General features: G+C 43.8%; 1 long non-coding RNA gene across 1 annotated transcript in view; it reads left to right on the forward strand.

Moving 5' to 3' along the window:
* Positions 1-436: 436 nt before the first annotated feature.
* Positions 437-17,844, forward strand: part of LOC142827295 (uncharacterized) — a 55,429-nt gene continuing 38,021 nt past the window's right edge. The window contains exons 1-2 of the long non-coding RNA XR_012901949.1: positions 437-845; positions 6,355-6,486. This is a non-coding gene — a long non-coding RNA (uncharacterized LOC142827295). The remainder of the gene's footprint in view (positions 846-6,354; positions 6,487-17,844) is intronic.

Below are 17,844 nucleotides of genomic sequence, written 5' to 3' on the forward strand. Positions count from 1 at the left end.
GGTGAATACCCAAATGTGAAGAGTAATGTGGCTTTCTTCCCTGGTTGATTAAAAATCATTTTTGCTCTGAGGGAAGTTACAGTTAGCAATATAAATGTTGAGCAATGGCCCTCCTACTTCAAATGACTAGTTGATTTAATCTGCTCTGTCCCTAAATCTCAACACTCCTGTAATGCAGCAAGCTCACAGTCTTTGATTATATCTGACACTAACAGAGGAGTATTGATCAAAAATACCCTCCTTTGATTTTCTTTGGGTAGCACATAAGATTCATCAGTTAAAAGGGTAGGAATTGATTAGCACACAGGGTGCATTTATTCCTGCAAAGACTTGCTTTAGAATTCTAGACAACATGAGCAATCTTTTCTTTTTGTTTTGTTTTAAAGATACTTTCAGTACCTGCAAAATGCAAAACAATCTGAGCCTTCTATACCAGCACCCCATAATGGGTGAATGTACCACTCCAAGGAGAGCACTGGTGTTGATTCTCCACTGCTGTGCTTCTTGGGCAGTCATTTAGGCTGTGCAAAAGAGATAGAAAAGTCTAGGAAATCCAAATGCTAACAGCTGAACTCACAGGTGGGGAGCAGCGGGGGTGAGGAGGGTATCTGTACAAGGCTGTGAATAATCAGGCCTATTGTATTTGAATCAATGTAATCTCCTGCAGGGAGTGTAGTTACTTCCAGACCTCTTGAAGAGGTTGTGATGTCTGCACCTTTCTGTACATGGCCATACCTTGAGCATCATTATAGAACACTAGAACTGGAAGGGACCTCGAGAGATCATCAAGTCCAGTCCCCTGCACTCGCGGCAGGACCAAGCACCAACTATATCATCCCTGACAGGTATTTGTCTAACCTGCTTTTAAATGTCTCCAACATTATATTACCTCATCTACTGTGCTGTGTTTGTGGTGCTGCTAATGGTGCTAATAAAACTAAAATGTATTACAGATTCAAAAAGGTCTTTCCTACATGTGAGAGTCTATGGTATACACACAGATTCTCGTTGTCGTTTTATTCTGTGTCTGATCAAGAGGCAGTAGGAACCTGCTAAACCACAGAATGTTAAACTAGAAACTGAGTAACACTTAATCAATAAATCAGGCACCAGTTGTGACTATCTCAGCACAAGAGGAGGAAGGTTTGCATACCTGTGCAGTGATACGCATGCTCTTGCCTTGTGAATGTTTTCAGGGCGAAGCAAAGTAATTGTGTATTCTTGTAAGCAACTGTTTTGATACAAGCATTTTCTTGAGTTATGGATTTGAGCTACAATTTTTCATTTTGACTTCCTCATCTACACCATTCCCGTGGCTAGGATAAGTGATGATTAGAGAGCTTTGCTAAAGTAACTGTTTTTATTGCTTGAACAAGGCTGAAGTGAGGAGGACAAGCACATTAATTATAAAGCTCACTTCATATGTATGGCCAGCTCTGGACAGAAAAATTTCATTGGGCACTCACGAGCAGCTGATTCTGCTTTTTCCTTTCTGGAAGTGAAAGCCAAGCTACTCTAAGAAGTTTATTGTTAATACTTTAAAGCATGGAACTAGCATTATTTTGTGAAAGCTACTCATGACAAATGCACTGTACCACACATGGAATACTTACTTACAGAACAATTGAAACTTTCTTAGTTAGCTAACCCCACATTGCTTACTCTCAAGGCCAATTTGCTTGTCCTACAACTTATCACATTTGAGATTGTTGGCTGGCTTTTTTTGTAGTAGATGTATTAATGGATAATTGAGTGCTTTATTTCTGGACTTTGGCTTGAGGTTGATCTGTGGACACTGGCCAATGGGAGCTGCCCGCACCATACGGGAGGACAGCACGTAAAGTACCCGCACCCTTAGGGCTCATAGCATTCAGAGTAGCACATGCCTCTTACAGCCAGCTGCTTTGAGTGGCATGAGGGGGCATGGGAGGCAGGGAGTCTGCTTGAGGGACCTTCTGGGTATCTGGCCAGGAGCCATATAAGATAAGTGCCTCCCAGCCTCTGGCACCTCAGCTCTTTCTCGCCCCCCCCTCCCAGCCTTCTGCTTTCCCCGCCCCATATCTCTGCCCCGGTCACAACTCAGAACCTCTGCAGTCCTGCTCCTGCACCCATACCACCCTACAGGACTCTGCATCCCAATCTCTTCCCCAGGTCACATCTCAAACCCCTGTACCCCCTCCTGCACTTCTGCACCCCCACCCCCACCCAGGGCTTGTACCCTACTGTCCCAGGACACAACCTCTGCACCCCCACTCCTGTACCCATATCTCTTCCCAGACCGTTCATCTCAATCTCCTCCCCCATGACCCAAACCTCTGCATTCCCTCAACACCCATCCTCCCAGTCAAATTCCTCTCTTACAAGAGGGAGTATGGGTGTACCCTGTGCCCTCTCCTGCACCCCAATACCCTGTCCTAGGTCAGAACCTTCTCCACCCAACCCCCCTCCTGCACCACAATCCCCTCCTGTAAGTTCTCTTCTGTATGCAACCTCCATCTCTGACCCTGTACCGCCTCCTTTAATATCACAGAAGAGTGTGGCCCTTGACCACTTTCCACTCATCAAAAATTATTGCCACATAGTTCATTCTGATCCCATCAGTCATTGGCCTTGAAAATAATAATTTAAAGTCCTCATTCATGCTGATGGAATTTACATTGTTCAACATAATAGGTGAATTTCCATCACCCAATTTTATTCCTCCTTCAGTTCCCCTTTCTCCTTTCCTTCCTTCCTTGGTCAGCATGATTATGTCCTATCTGAGAGTTAGACAAGTTAAGATTTATTCCCTCCCTACAATCAGCAGTGTGTTTGCTTTTCTCCATTCAATCAGCAGGCATAAAAAGTCAGATAGCATCTTTCACACTAAAGGTCTAACCTCTCTAGTCCAGAATGCTCTGGTTTGGAAACGTCTGTCATCTGGGATGATTTTGGTTAGCCGGATGTCCATCTTTCATGGGTGTAGCCACGTTTCTCATAGTCCTATAAAGTTTGTTTACAGCCACCAGTCCTGGTTTTGTGTTCTGTGCTTTTATTTAGTTCTAATTTTCCTCTAAAAGTCTAACAGCCTAGTATACAGTGGAAGTGTTGGTAAGACTGCTAGACAATATTGACCTCCCATGGTCTGGAAAATTCTCTGGTTCAGAACCAGTCAGGTTCTGGGGGTGCCAAACTAGAGAGTGTCAACCTATAGTGATCTATGGGTCACTTTTGATAGTGCCTCGTAGAAGTGAATATCCCCCAGAGGAGGGCTTATTCCTGGTGAAACTTGTCAAATCAGGCCCCTAGGCCTGGGGTTATTCACAGTGTAGGGAAGAATTCCCAGCCACTAGTGTGCTACATCTAAGAGGGAGTGTGGCTGTAGTTTTTCAGTAATCTGTCAGTCCCTAATTTCCACAATCCCTTCCCCACCCCCCGAGCAATCTAAGGCACAAGAGTCCCCAAAGCCTGCTGAAATGAGCTAATGGTGTAATGCAAGGCTACTCCAAATTGCATCATGGGGTGAATTAGGTGTAACATGAGGCTGCCAGTATTAGGGACCCCCAAATGACAAACATTTTAGTGCTATTTTTTCCACACATGTCCCCAGCCAAGCAAAACAAACTGTAGCAGAGGATATAGTCCATTAAGTTACAGCATGTGATCCTTTGCAACTTCAGCTGGGTGTCTAAGAACTCAGTGTTGAGGATGGATGCCCTTGATTTAAACTACCTTTTGTTCTAGGCAGACTAGTAACTATTTTATTTATTCATGCTAGGATGTTGGCATTATCATATGGTTGTTGATCTTGCCTCCAGTCTTCAATCTCTTAGTTCCCTCATTCAAATTAATTTTATGAGCTACATTTCAATCATTCATATCATTGGTGAAAGAAAAACTGTCTGTGCTGTGATTTCACGGTTCCCTCAGTAATCATCATCCTAACAGATGCTCTGCTAATAGAGACCTTGCAGTGAGATTGAGACACGGATGTCTCAACACGAGCCTTGTTACAATCCTATGTGCTTCCTTAAATAGACAGAGAATGATCCTTTCCAAATCTGCGACTAACAATTCTTATGATTTCTGTGGTGAATGGAGAGGTAACACTATTTTTTGGATGTTCCAGCCATTCAGTTAACTAAGTAGTTAACTCTTTATATCTAACCTTAATTGCCTTGCCTGTAAGAGTTAAAACCATAGACAGTGAGTCTTAGGGTATGTCTACGCAGCAATGTTATAACAAAATAACTAGCGTTATTTTGAAATAACTTAGTTTGCATTTAACAGCCAGCAGTTATTTTGAAGTGTCAAAATACTGTCGAGCTTGAGGACTTCTTATTCCAACTCCTATAACCCTCATTGTACGAGGAGTAAGGGAAGTTGGAGGAAGAGTGCTCTATTTCGAAATAAGTGCTGTGTAGATGCTCCCAGTTTCGAAATAAGCTATGCAATTTTCATAACTCCAAATAAGATACGCAAAATTGAGCTAAGCCCTGCAGTGTGGATGCGCCCTTAGTGAGTATTCAGGAATGATTAGGGAAGCTGGAAGTGACTTTGCAGGAGGCCAGGAGAGCCAATGAAAACAGTGTGTAGGTTTTTTGAATTTGAGGCAGCAGCTTTCCTCTTCATGTGTGTGGCAGACAAAGTTCTTGAAGGACATGAAATAAGCCAGGGAGCCAGACAAGGAGAATCCAATCACATCCATGCCTAGGGGAGAAATCTTGAAACTACAGAGATGTGAGTAAAACAGGGAAAGTTTAGCCAGATGTGATCAGACTATTTTCTTTATTTTTATGTCTGTTGGACTTCTCTGTGCTGATCACATGTAACTACCCCCTTACTCTATAACTTTCCAAGTTGAATCCCAGGAAAGCAATTCAGTGCATTTAATCCTTTTTTCAGTTTCTCTAACACCTAGCAACCAAGCAATGTTTCACCAAATGTGTTTTCTTTAATAAAAAGTGTCCTTTTAAGACTATGATCTGATACTTATCTTTTAGAAGGCAGGAGGTTCTGTGTGCCTGTGCCTAAGATCACAGACAAATTACCAAGAGAAATCGAAGTTCCATTTTCAGTTCATAACAATACCTGGGTTTTCAAGCTCTCTCCAGAGGAGGAGTTAAAGGAGATTGAGGGTACCTGCACAGGAAGGCATTTCCAAGTGCACCTTCCTGGATTCTCAAAAGGGTTTTTGCATTTGGGTAGTGGCAGTGATACAAAACCAAGGCCATGGAATCTGTGATCTCAGAGTATTAATACAAGTCTTCAGTAGCAGGGTATTCTGAAAGTCTTTTGTGGGTTCTCAAAGGGCTCATCTACACTACAAGGCTTAACTCAAAATAAGCTACACAAATTGAGCTACGTCACTTGTGTAGCTTATTTCAAAATAGCTTATTTCAAGTTTTGGTGCTGTCTACACGGCACTTATATTGAAATGGAGCACTCTTCCTCCAACTTCCCTTGCTCCTCATAAAATGAGGGTTAAAGGAGTCAGAGTAAGAAGTCCTCCAGCTTAACAGTATTTTGACAGTCAAAATAACTGCTGGCTGTGTAGATGCGGACTATGTTATTTCGAAATAATGCTAGTTATTTAAAAATAATGTTGCTCTGTAGACATAGCCAAAGTGCAAGAGTGGGGAATAGCCTTGACACCTCAGATTCAAAGATTAAATTTAATAAGAGTAAACACATACATATTTGTCTAATCAATGCAAAGAAAGGCTCTACTGCTCCTCTTTCAGCCCTCCGCTCCACAAATTAGTTCTGCTAGCAATCAAATTGAATTTTTTAAAATAATCTGCACAGTCTGTCAATGGGGCATTGATACCTGAGATAGATCACCTTTGGCACACAGAGGTGCTCACCACCATCCAGCTTTGGCTGGGTCTGTGGTAAAAGTGCCACTGTAGAACTGCTGCTTGAGCAGTATAGACACTACTGTGACTGAAAGGGGTTTCCTATTCCTGCAGTAAATCTATCCTCTCGAGGTGGTAGTTACTGAGTGAAGTCTTCTGTTGACCTAGCTACATCTATAACAGGGTTTAGTTTGCATAGGACATGATATTTTTCACATACTTTAGCAAAGTTGATAGGTGGGTGTAACTTTTAGGTGCAGATTAATCCGTACTATAATTAATTCAGTATCTCTCACACCATTCAGCATATCGAAAGCTGTGCTTTGTGGACCTGTTTTGGTCAATATAGGAAAGCATCTTCAGGTTGTGGTGCTTTCTAGTAATTGTAGCTGCATCAGTTGTATTATGATTTTTTTTTTTTTTTTTTTGATGAGCTGATCTAATATAGTAAGGTGCTTTTGGCACCCTGCATGCCTGCTTTCTTGTTTTCTCTCCGTTCTTTTTTGTACAATTTAAGTTGTGAACAAACTTGTCAATCGCATCAAAACTGGAGGAGGAGCCAACACCCAAGAGGATAGAATTGAGCAGCAAAGAGACTTGAAGGTAGCAAGGACTGCAGGTCGTGGTAACTGATTTGGAACTAATAAATGTAAGTTATACTCCCGGGTGAGGAAATAAACAGCATAGCTCTGAGATGGTGGGGTAGGAGGTGGTGCAGCCAAGCAGATGCAGCAATTGCAGTGAAGTCCATTTGCTTTATAGTCTCTTTAATGCTGTCCTGATGTTACACTTACATGAAAACAAGGCAGGTATAGTAGTTGCTAGATAGAAAGCTGTGCAGTAACACTGCCTCATCAAGCCCTACCCAGACCTGTGTGTGTGTGTGTGTGTGTGTGTGTGTGTAAAATGTCTGTGTAAAATGTCTGAGTGGGCTGCTCTATGGCTTAGACATTTTAACTTTGATTTTATTTATAATGTCTTTGCACAGCTGTGGCACTCTAGATGTGGATTAAAGAAAGATTTGGAAAAAATAAACACGCTCAAATGGATATAGGATTATGGAGTCTCAGTTACATAAAATATTCTTTTATCTGCAGTGTCTGTTAGCTTCTGATGCCATGGGGAGTGTGGGTGGGCCTGAGTGGCGCCAGCCACCCTCCCCAGTGATCCCGAAACCATATCCTGTAGGGTGGGTGCAATGGGAGAGAGAGGGTGGGGATGGTGGTAGGAAAGGGTGGAGCTTGGGGGCTAGTAATGGACAAGTCCCTGCCCCCCAGGACTCCTGGGCCAGATTGCACAATTGCTCTGGAGGTGGGTGACCCGTGGGCCAGGAGTTTGAGACCCCCTGGCTTAGACCTTTATTTAGTAGTGCATAATCCAGTGCCTGTTTTTTAAAACACATGTTTTATGGATCTTGAGTCTCTAACACCATATGTGGCGATTGAGCCTGTCAGTATGGACAATATATAAACTACCTTAAAAATCTGTGTGTGTGTGTGTGTGTGTGTGTGTGTGTGTAAGGGGGGGGAGAACCCTCTCTCAGTTTTACTCACTCACAGTCATAATGACGGTGATACAGCATCTCACTTTCTCAGCTGCTAATATAGTACCAGCTTCCTCAGGGCTGGCCTTACCATGAGGCGGCCGCCTCACGTGCCAGACTGGGGGGGAGGGCCACTAGGACTCAGAGTGTAGAAAATTGTCTGCTGCTGGTGCATATGTATTCTCTTTGCTCTTGATGCACAGAGATGGTGTAGTGCCATGAGAGGAGTAGAACAGGAAGAAGGCAGAATTGAGACCTTTCAAAGTTTTGGCCCAAGTGAGGGGGTGTGGGAGCATCATTTGAGCTCCCTGCCTCAGGTGCCAAAATCTTGTGGGCCGGCCCTGGGCTTCCTCAGCATTCTCGGGCGTAACACGCCAGCTATGTACTCTGCCTTTCTGCTCCCATCCGGTGAACAGGCAGGGTATGAAATATATGACTCCTGTTCTCTGCTGTTGTTGGTGATCAAAATTCTGTCAGATTTAACTCCTCTGCATGTCCTTGTAAGAACAAAGAGGAGTGGAGGGACTGTGCAGTGCTGATTCCACAAACCAAAACACCACTGGTAGGTCTAATTTTGAGGCCTGCTAGCTTTCACGGTGCCCTTTCAACAACCTCGATCCCACAGGTTTGTATCGCAATTGCTTTAAATAGGATTTATTCATTTAAAGAGGATGATAAATTGTTCCCTTTAATTAGACTCTTCAAACAAATAAGATTACTTGGGCCAGATGAGGGAGTGATGGACGTACAACTAGCCTCTCATGTGGTCAGACTGGCCTGGCCTAAGAGATGGGGGAGAGGATGCCTTAAAAATCTGTCTACCTTCCAGCTCCCACCCCTCCAGCTCCCTCCCCTCATCTCATGTCCATGAACAGAAACCAAGGATCACATCCATTCATGTACTCCTTGAACACCATAAGATGGGGATGCTGGCAGTGCAGCCAGGCCAGCCCAGCACCTTGTTCTGGCCCTGAGAACGTGGAGCACAGGCTCGAGGAGGGGGCAATGCTCCCTCAGGGTTTCCAGAAGGTTTGGAAAAAATCCTGCTCCCACTGAAATGAATGGAAAGTGTCCATAGCTGATATTTCACTTCATGAATAATGCCTCCAAGAGCTTCTGCTGCATAGTGCCTCTCCACCTCAAAGGGCATTGGTTAAAGCCACCCCTTTGTCCCTTTGTGTGTATTCAAGCAGAGGTAAATCCCGGTTTTGTCTATATGGTGTGGACCCCCTTGGCAGCAGCACTATATGGTGGAAAGGATAAGGGGGTAGGATTCCAAGGGACTATTCCCATTCTGGGTATCCACTGCTTTGTAGATGATCATTCCATGGTCCTTCTTTTTTTTCTAGATCCTACAAAGGTTCTTCATAGAGTTTGCATAATTCCTCTCCCTGATGGTGGATCTCTGTCCCAGCTATTTTGGTCAGAGAATGTGCCTTATAATATAGATTGGCAGATTCCTGCCCCATCATGCAGAAATGGAGGTAGAAAATGGATTTAAAATGGTGCCATTAGTACATTAACTATGGTTTGCATTGTTCCTTTATGGGAATCACAGGAAGCTACCATGCTAAGTGCACCGACTGTCTCCTCGCTTTTCTCCTGTCTCTCCTTCCACAGAAATCGTGTCCACATCACTTTGTTTCTCTCTTGCTTCTCAAACCTCCATTTTCTAATGACTGCTGGCTATGAATCCATCTGCAAAGCCTGACATCTCTGATGGCATTTTGCTTCACCTGTCACAACCCTCTCTACTTTAATAAGTTAGCTGTCCAGACAAGTATCAGAGGGGAAGCCGTGTTAGGCTGCCTCCACAAAACAATTTTCCACTCCATGCATCTGACAAAGTGGATTTTTGCCCACGAAAACATATGCCCAAATAAATCTGTTAGTCTTTAAAGTGGCACAGGACTACCCATTGTTTTTGCTGTGCAGAGCTGCTGCTTTAGAGAGCCAAGATGGAAACATGCAGAGAATAGGAAGTGATTCTACTAGCCTCTTTTGCTGAGACACTGATTGCTAGTCTGGTAGCTACAGTTTGACTTTAGTGCTGCAAGCAGCCTATGGAGCTATGCATTTTATGGATATGGGGCAAGGCTAGAACTTAATGCCTGGCCTTGGTAACCAGGCTAGGTACTTGGGCAGAAGTGTGGGTAGGAGGAGGAAAGCGATCAATGAAATAGCTTCTGTTTCCAAAATGGAAGATAGCAGCAGCTCCTCTTGTGACTTACACAAGGTAGGGATTGCTGGTATGGATGCACAAGGGGCTGCCTAAGAGAGGAGATCTACACAGGGGAATGTACCCAGAGAGGCTCCTTGTGCAGTGAAATGACTCGGGTTATATTGTGTAAGGAGCCTCCATGCCCACAGGGATAGAGGGGCTGTGTCCACTGGATGCCTATGAGGAGCAATGGGCACTGTCAGTGGTTCTCTGTTCAGTGTTTCCCTCTGGATCCCTGGTTTTTAAGTGCATGAACTCACTCCTATCCCTGTTTAATCATTTGCTCCCCCCCCCAATCTAGTTGAGAACTGGGTGTACAGTAGCTCTTCTGCGGCAGCTGTGAGAAGGGCCTTCAGATGGGGGTGGACTTGTGCTCGCCTGTCCCCAGACTCTGAATATGTGCAGAAAAGGCAGGACTAGCATTCTTGGGAAAGCAACAAGGGTTTTCAGAGATGCCATTAGTCATCTAATCAAAAAGTGATGAGGAAAAAGTGCCTGGCTCTGGGAGGAGAGAGATGGCATTGCACTATGTATCCACCTGCCACTCAATCAAAAATGGACAGTAACAACTCATCCTGGGCATATTTATCTACATATTTTCTAGTGGCGTTTCCCTGTCCGCATTCTGTCAAAGGCCAATAGCCTGTATGTGAGCATTCAGAGGAAGATGATATATTCTCCCATCTGCCCACGAACACCTCTTTTCATATTACAGATGCAGGCTTTGTGCCTTCCACTAACTAGCAGCCTCCACGATTTTAACCTCCTTTTATAAATAGCACATTTGTCTGGAGTTCCTTGAAAATTAAATTGACAAGAGTGCCTGAAAGACAAATGACAACAGATCAGTCTGAACTCTTGTGCCTTTGAAAAAGGTGCCAAGATAGTGGAGGTGCAACTTCTATCTGGCCTGGCTCATGGCAGAATTGGATCTGTTGGTCTAGCAGAGTAGCCCCTTGCATGGTCACTGGCTCTCTCGTAGTGAGGTGACTTCTAGATAACCTCACTGATATGTCTAAATGCTCCCTTTCTTCTGCTATTCCACAGTTTCTCAATAGCATCTTATCAGTAAAAGTTGGTAAGTTAGTTGAAACTAAATGACATTCCAGTGGTTATTTATTTTCTTTATAATTTGGGGGAAGGAGAAGATAGGCCTCTGAAGCTCCCAAAGTCAACTGTAATATTTATTCTTTTTTTTTTTTTTTAAAGAAGCTTCTACACAGTGTTAGGAGTTGTTACCCTGAGATAAATGAACACAGCTTTCTGCTGTGTTCCTGTGGATAGCTTCAGGGACTGTGGGGGTTTTTTGTTTTTTTTTAAGTTCAATCTTCTTTGCCTGAACTCAGAGCTCTTGTTTCACAAATGTTTTGAGGAACTGAACATAAGGCATATACAAGTGCCTTTGCCAAGGAGCCAAAGGTCAAAAGCCTGAACAAGAGAGGAAGGAGTTTCATTGCTTTAAAGTACTGTACAACTTATCTGGAGGACATCACCCCAGGACTAGTCTGGGAAGGAGGCAGGGCAATTGGAAAGTTTAATCTGTTCATTCTCCATCTAGTATACATCAGCACTACCATTAAAGAGAATCTAGAGATGATGCAGTCTTTAAAAAACAAACAATCAAAACCCCTTAGCTGGTACTCAGTAAAAATTCAGAGGAAACAGCAGTGTAGATCAGAAACTAAGAGTACAACAAGAAAAAAAATGGCAACTCTTGTATATTATGTAGGTTTCATGGAAACCAGATTAATTCAGTCAGGGACTTTTAGTTATTTCAGCAACATTTTTATTTATTTGCTTTTAACAAGGATAGAAGACATCACTGAGTAGTGTGGGAAGAGTTTTATTCCCCTGGGCCACGAAGCAGCCATTATCTATCTTCTGGGGTTTGAATTAGCGGGTCTAGTGAAGAAACACACTAATTTGAACTGAGCGGGGCACTCTGGTCAATGCCGGTAGTCCTACTTCTATAAGGAGTAAGGGAAAGTGTGCTCCCTTCAACTTCCTGCAGTGTGGACGGCAACAAAATTTGAGTCCGGATACTTCAACTTAAGCTATACAATTAACATAGCTGAAGTGTATCTTAATTTGAATTTATCCCCTAGTGTAGACCAAGGGCTTGTGTTGTGTTATAATGTTTAAAAGCTCTCTTCCTGAGCTGATTCCAAAAGTGAATGTATTGGGCCACATTGTATTATGAGAGAGAACAGTGAATTGGTTGCTACAGTAAGATAAAGAAATAGGTACCTCAAAGTCACAGTGCAAACACACACAAAATAGTGACTTGAATATTTAACATAGTAAGATTACCTCCCTATACACTGTGTTTCTCCTTGGTTTTTGCTTGTCTTTGCCCATTGTATCTATTAATTTGTCAAAATATTTCCCACAAAAATATGAAAAGGAGCATATGACAGCAAAAAGAACAGCTTTGCAACTGAGCCATAAGCAGATGGTCACAGTGAATGCGGCCTGGAATGAAACATCTAAAAGGAAAGACAAATGTCATAGGCTGGTTTGATGAGAGTGGCCTAGGAGATGCCAGTCACCACCTTTTGGAACTGGAAAATGCTTTTTGTACAGTTCATAAACATGAGAACACGCAGGCCTTTCCTTTTAGACCTTTAAAAAGGAAAGGAAGGTATGAACCATTTCGATGGGATGTAGCGCTGTCACACCATTTGATGCAAACAACCTCTTTTTCCAGGCCTTACCATTTCTGGGTTCACTAGAGATGGATTCATACCTGCTTCCTAGCTCTGATCTATTTGAAATGTTTCTGAGACACCTAACCCTGTGTGACAGTGTATTTTGTATTCTTTATGGAAATATGCTTCTGAGTATGAATATGTATATTATACATGAAAAATGCTTTATGCAAAATACTACTTGTAAGGTATCATTTGAAAGGTTATAATCTGAATATGATTTCTCCACTTATGTGCAGTTATCATTCCTGTATTTGAAATTAGAAATATGAAGTATAAATCTTTTTTATTAATCTAGACATGCTAAGTGAGGGCCATTAAGGGTTATTTCAGAAACTTTATGGCTCATTGAAATGGACAATTATTTGTAAATTACTTTGTTTTTCCTGTGAAAAGCCAGCCAGTAGGAGAGGCTCAGAGTCCCCACAAGGACATGTGTTTTAGGTCATCTGATGCCGGGACCCATCTTGGATGCTGTACTTTTCCAATGAAAGTGTGAACTGAACACAAGGGAGTTGCACCTTTTGCAAAATCTACATAAAGGCGGGAGGCCCACTAAGGGGGCTATTTCCCAGGGCAATGGGTATAATAAGTGGGGCAAGGCATTGCCTTCCCAAACTGCTAGCCTGGCCCAACCCAACCTCCACTCCCAGAACATCTACTGTAGGTATACTGGGGGTGGAGTGTTGCTGCCCCTGAGTATTTGCCCTCCCAGTGTTCTTGGGCCAGGGAGGCTGGGGGGCAGTCCACCCTTCCCATGGGGCTGGGGAAGCTGGGGGCATGCACAGCCCGCTCTCCCCATGGCACTGTGGGGGTGGGGACAGGCTCCCGGGGAGGGTAGAGTCTGGGTAGAAGGCATAGAGCTGGGGGCTTGCCTCCCTCATCCCTACCTTCATCCATTGCCAATGCTATTGACAGATGTCAGGACACCCCTTCTTGGCACCCAACATGACTCCTAGAAACATCTAAGGCTGTACTGAGGTATCGACGCTCTGGCAGTTGATTTTTCCGGGGTTCAATTTAGTGGGTCTAGTAAAGACTCACTAAATTGAACACTGAAGGTGGCCCCATTGGAGTACTGTGAGGACTACTAGCACATATGGGGGCACCCTCTGCGTTCGATTTAGTGGGGAATAAGGGAAGTCGTGAGGAGAAAGGGAAGCCACCAGGAGCATTTCTCCCATCAATCTCTCAGTGTGGAGATGGTGTCAAGCTTGGCATAAGGCACGTTGACTCTGGCTACATTATTTATGTAGCTGGAGTGGCGTACCTTAAGCTGACCTTCCCCCCCACAGTGTAGACCTGGCATAAGACACAAAGGAAAAGCATCAGGCCTAGACTGGGTGACTTTCCAGCCCCTGAAAAAATATGTTTAGAACTACTGTAAGGGTAAGGTAACAAGTTTCTTAGTGTATTAAGTTTAGCTGCCATGTTTTGTTTTATTTTGCTTAGTGACTGACTTTGTTCTATTACTTGCAACTGCTTAAATCCTATTTTTTATACTTCATAAAAATTGTTACCTGGGGGCCCAAGCAGCTGTCTCTTTGGGTGTGTCTAGACTACATGCCTCCTTCGACGGAGGCATGTAGATTAGCCAGATCGGAAGAGGGAAATGAAGCCGCGATTAAAATAATCGCGGCTTCATTTAAATTTAAATGGCTGCCCCGATCTGCCGATCAGCTGTTTGTCGGCAGATCGGGGCAGTCTGGACGCGATGCGCCGACAAAGAAGCCTTTCTTCATCGGCACAGGTAAACCTGGTTTCACGAGGCTTACCTGTGCCGATGAAGAAAGGCTTCTTTGTCGGCGCGTCGCGTCCAGACTGCCCCGATCTGCCGACAAACAGCTGATCGGCAGATCGGGGCAGCCATTTAAATTTAAATGAAGCCGCGATTATTTTAATCGCGGCTTCATTTCCCTCTTCCGATCTGGCTAATCTACATGCCTCCGTCGAAGGAGGCATGTAGTCTAGACACACCCCTAATGTAAGAGAGTGGACAATATGAGCTTGTTTTGTATACAATTTTATTTGGGGGTTTTGGTCTAACTGAGATGCACCAGGTCCCTTTGACTAAGTCTTCCCAGAGCTGAGCTGATCTCAGTGTATTACTTTGTATAGGGCTGTGACCCAAATTCTGTGTCAGGCTGGCAGAGACTAGAGGGCCTGGCTCAGCAAGACCAAGTGAAAGGGGGGCCCAGAAAGGCAGGAAGGTTGGCTCAGTGGTGTTTCAGCACATGAGGATCTCTGTGACTAAACCCATCACGTCCTGCATTTGGGTGAATCATGTTGATCAGAAGCTCATTCAAAATGTAGCTTTGAATTTTGTAACTGGCCCAGTCCTTGTTATGGAACAAACTAAGCCCAGAGATTGACTCCTCCCCCTACCACAAAAAGGAGGGCGGGACTTTAAAAATCCACTTTTAAATTTTGTTTGAGCCAGAAGTGGCATGATTGCCAATGATGGGGGTGTTTGTCACTCCTCGTGAAAACAGGTTCTTGTAGCTTGTAGAACGTTGATCTTTTACCCTTCTGGCTAGACTCATTCCAACCATTCATCTCTGGCTCCTCCTGGTTCCTCTTTTGTGGGAGACATTTCTTCCATAACTCCCTAAAGCCCTGATACCCAGGGTATTTTAGGCAACATTATAGAAGTTGTCTTGTTTCTGCCTCCAGCAAGCCATCTGCTGAGCTAGCAGGTAACTGAAAAAAGGAAGGCTATCCTTGCTTCATGTTTCTAGGAAACTGTCCCTCTCCTACTTTACACAGTCCAGCAGGAACCCTTCTCTCTTATAAACCTGAAGGGCAGCATGAAGGCAGCTTAAGTGGGACACTGAAGTAAGGGAGACAGTACTCGGTAGAGGGAGAAATGGAGGAAGGAACTTAGAAAGGGGAACATGCTTGTTAAAGAGAATTGGAAGGGACAGAAGATGAAGGGCATATGACATTCACAAGGGGTGGATTCTGCGCCAAAGAGGAGGAACATGCATCTTAATTCATTTTATTTCAAGGCCTGGCGGAGCTAATGTGAGATGAGCCTTAGCTAAGCCTCAAGGCAAAGAAAGGGAAAGGGCTTGAACAAGGAAGCAAATTCAAGGGAACTTTAAAGACCTGTAGAACAACAGGTCTCCTCTTCAAAGAGATTAGTTTCAATATAAAAAAATAAACTTGGGTGACCTGACTCTCTCTTGCCTTGCACGCTGCGTACTCATGTTTATCTGTGCAGAGTGAGTGCAAAATACTATCCGCAAAGGGAGGGGAGAGATCTGTTTTGCTAAGCTTTTACATCCATTATGCAAGGTGCTAGTGTCTGGCTAAGACGACATGGAAGTGCATAATAAAACCCAGTGTTTTCAGGTGGAAGAAAAGGGATGAAACCTAATTTAACTGTATGATCGCTTTTTCAACACACCCTTTCAGAAGCACAACCAAGGGTATTTTAAAATTTTCTGTTTGCTCTATGTGTGCAACTGCAGAATGATACAGTGAGGTAGGAACAAGGGTAGGTGGTTAGTGATGCCAGGGTAGGTGGAAGACGTGAATTTATAAGAGGGACTTGAAGGAACAGAGTAAGATTGGTTGGTGTATTGCAGAGACGTCATTCTAGGCATAGGCAGCAGAGTAAAAATAGCACGAAGATTGAGGGTTGGCAGAACCAGGCTGAGTTCACAGAGCATAATGTGCACAGAGCTGTGGATGGGTGCATTATAATTAAATAAATCCCCAACGGCAGCAGGGTGAGAATCAAGCTGTGCGGAAGGACATCAGCCTGTTGAAAGTGATATTCATGAGTTTAAACCCTGCTGTGGAGGGAAATATGAAGCCAGGGGAGCAGCTGACATTCTCAGAAGGTAACTTTTGCTTCAGCAGGGTGAATAGAGCATGGAAAACAACGAGGCTGTGTCCAGACTCGAGGGTTTTTCCGAAAAATGTAGCCTTTTTTTCTAAAAAACTTCACCTGCGTCTAGACTACAGCCGCGTTCTTTCGAAATTAAATCGAAAGAATGCGGCTTTTCTTTCGACGGTGGAAAACCTCATTTCACGAGGAAGAATGCCTTTTTTCGAAAGTGCTCTTTCAAAAAAAGGCGTTCTTGAATGCAAACAGGGCTTTTTCGAAAGAGAGCATCCAGACTGCCTGGGTGCTCTCTTTCGAAAAAGCGACTTGCTTTTTCGAAAGTACTGCTTGCAGTCTAGATGCTCTTTTTTGAAAGAGGCTTTTTCAAAAGTATCTTTCAAAAAAGCCTCTTTCGAGAGAGGCTTGCAGTCTAGACGTAGCCTAAGTGTGGAGGCTGGAGAAGAACCACCTATGATTCCTTGGCAGATGTCTCATAATCCCTCTCCCCCTGCAGTGAGAGTGGTTATTCATTGCTCCATTGGGTCTCCATATTAAATTTGCTTCTTGCTTCGGTCTAGTTCTAATATCAGGTTTGTGTCACATCTGGGGGGAAGGGGGGGCATGTAGAAACTAATCTCTTTTAGGGTTTTGTAGTTCCTTTTGGGTAAGCTTCCAGGTGTGGAAGAAAACAGGAAATGCCCAGAAAGTCACCCCCTTCTTCCATAGATGGTCCATCTCACAATCTCGTGTCTCACACGGTGTTACTTGGTACACCCAACCAAACAACAGTGCTGCTTCCTCTTTATATGCTTGAAAATTGGTGGCCAGCTAAGTTAGTAATAACTGAATGACTTCACTTCTGATAAAACTTGACTCTGTGTCTTTTAGCCATTTCCTCTGAAATGGCCATTTGGATTAAACAAACAGCACGACTCTATCCTGTGATGGGGCAGAGCCTCCTGGGGGCTGTTTTGGATGTGCTGAGACACCACTGAGCCTGCTTTCTCTGACAGCCTGGGCATCCCGTAACCCTGCCTTGCTGAGCCAAGCTCTCTACCCTGCTTCAAATGAGACACGCAGTCAGGGCTATGCTCCGGAGGCCGCAGACGCTCTCTGAAAGCAGGACAGCATGAGACCATTTCCTAGCACTTAAGTACACAACTTTGTGGGAGCTAACTCCAGATAAATTTGCCTTGCGCTATATGGACTAGCTTACAGAGTAAGCTCATGTAAATGTGCCCTTTTTTCAATGTAAAAAAAGAGATGCACCGACTCCTTGCCCCTCCCCCACAGGTAACAACCATTTACACTGAATTGATTAATAAACTAAAGTGATTTTGTTAAAAGTAAAAGGTAGGATTTAAGTGGCCATAAGAAATAGCAGACAGAACAAAGCAAGCAAAATGCAGGACAGTGTAGCACTTTAAAGACTAACAAGATGGTTTATTAGATGATGAGCTTTCGTGGGCCAGACCCACTTCCTCAGATCAAATAGTGGAAGAAAGTAGTCACAACCATATATACCAAAGGATATCCTTTGGTATATATGGTTGTGACTACTTTCTTCCACTATTTGATCTGAGGAAGTGGGTCTGGCCCACGAAAGCTCATCATCTAATAAACCATCTTGTTAGTCTTTAAAGTGCTACATAGTCTGGGGTAGCTGAAGCAAAATGCAGGACAAACACGGCTACATTTCTATC

This window comes from Pelodiscus sinensis, chromosome 2, assembly GCF_049634645.1.
Source record: "Pelodiscus sinensis isolate JC-2024 chromosome 2, ASM4963464v1, whole genome shotgun sequence".
Lineage (NCBI taxonomy): Eukaryota > Metazoa > Chordata > Testudines > Trionychidae > Pelodiscus > Pelodiscus sinensis.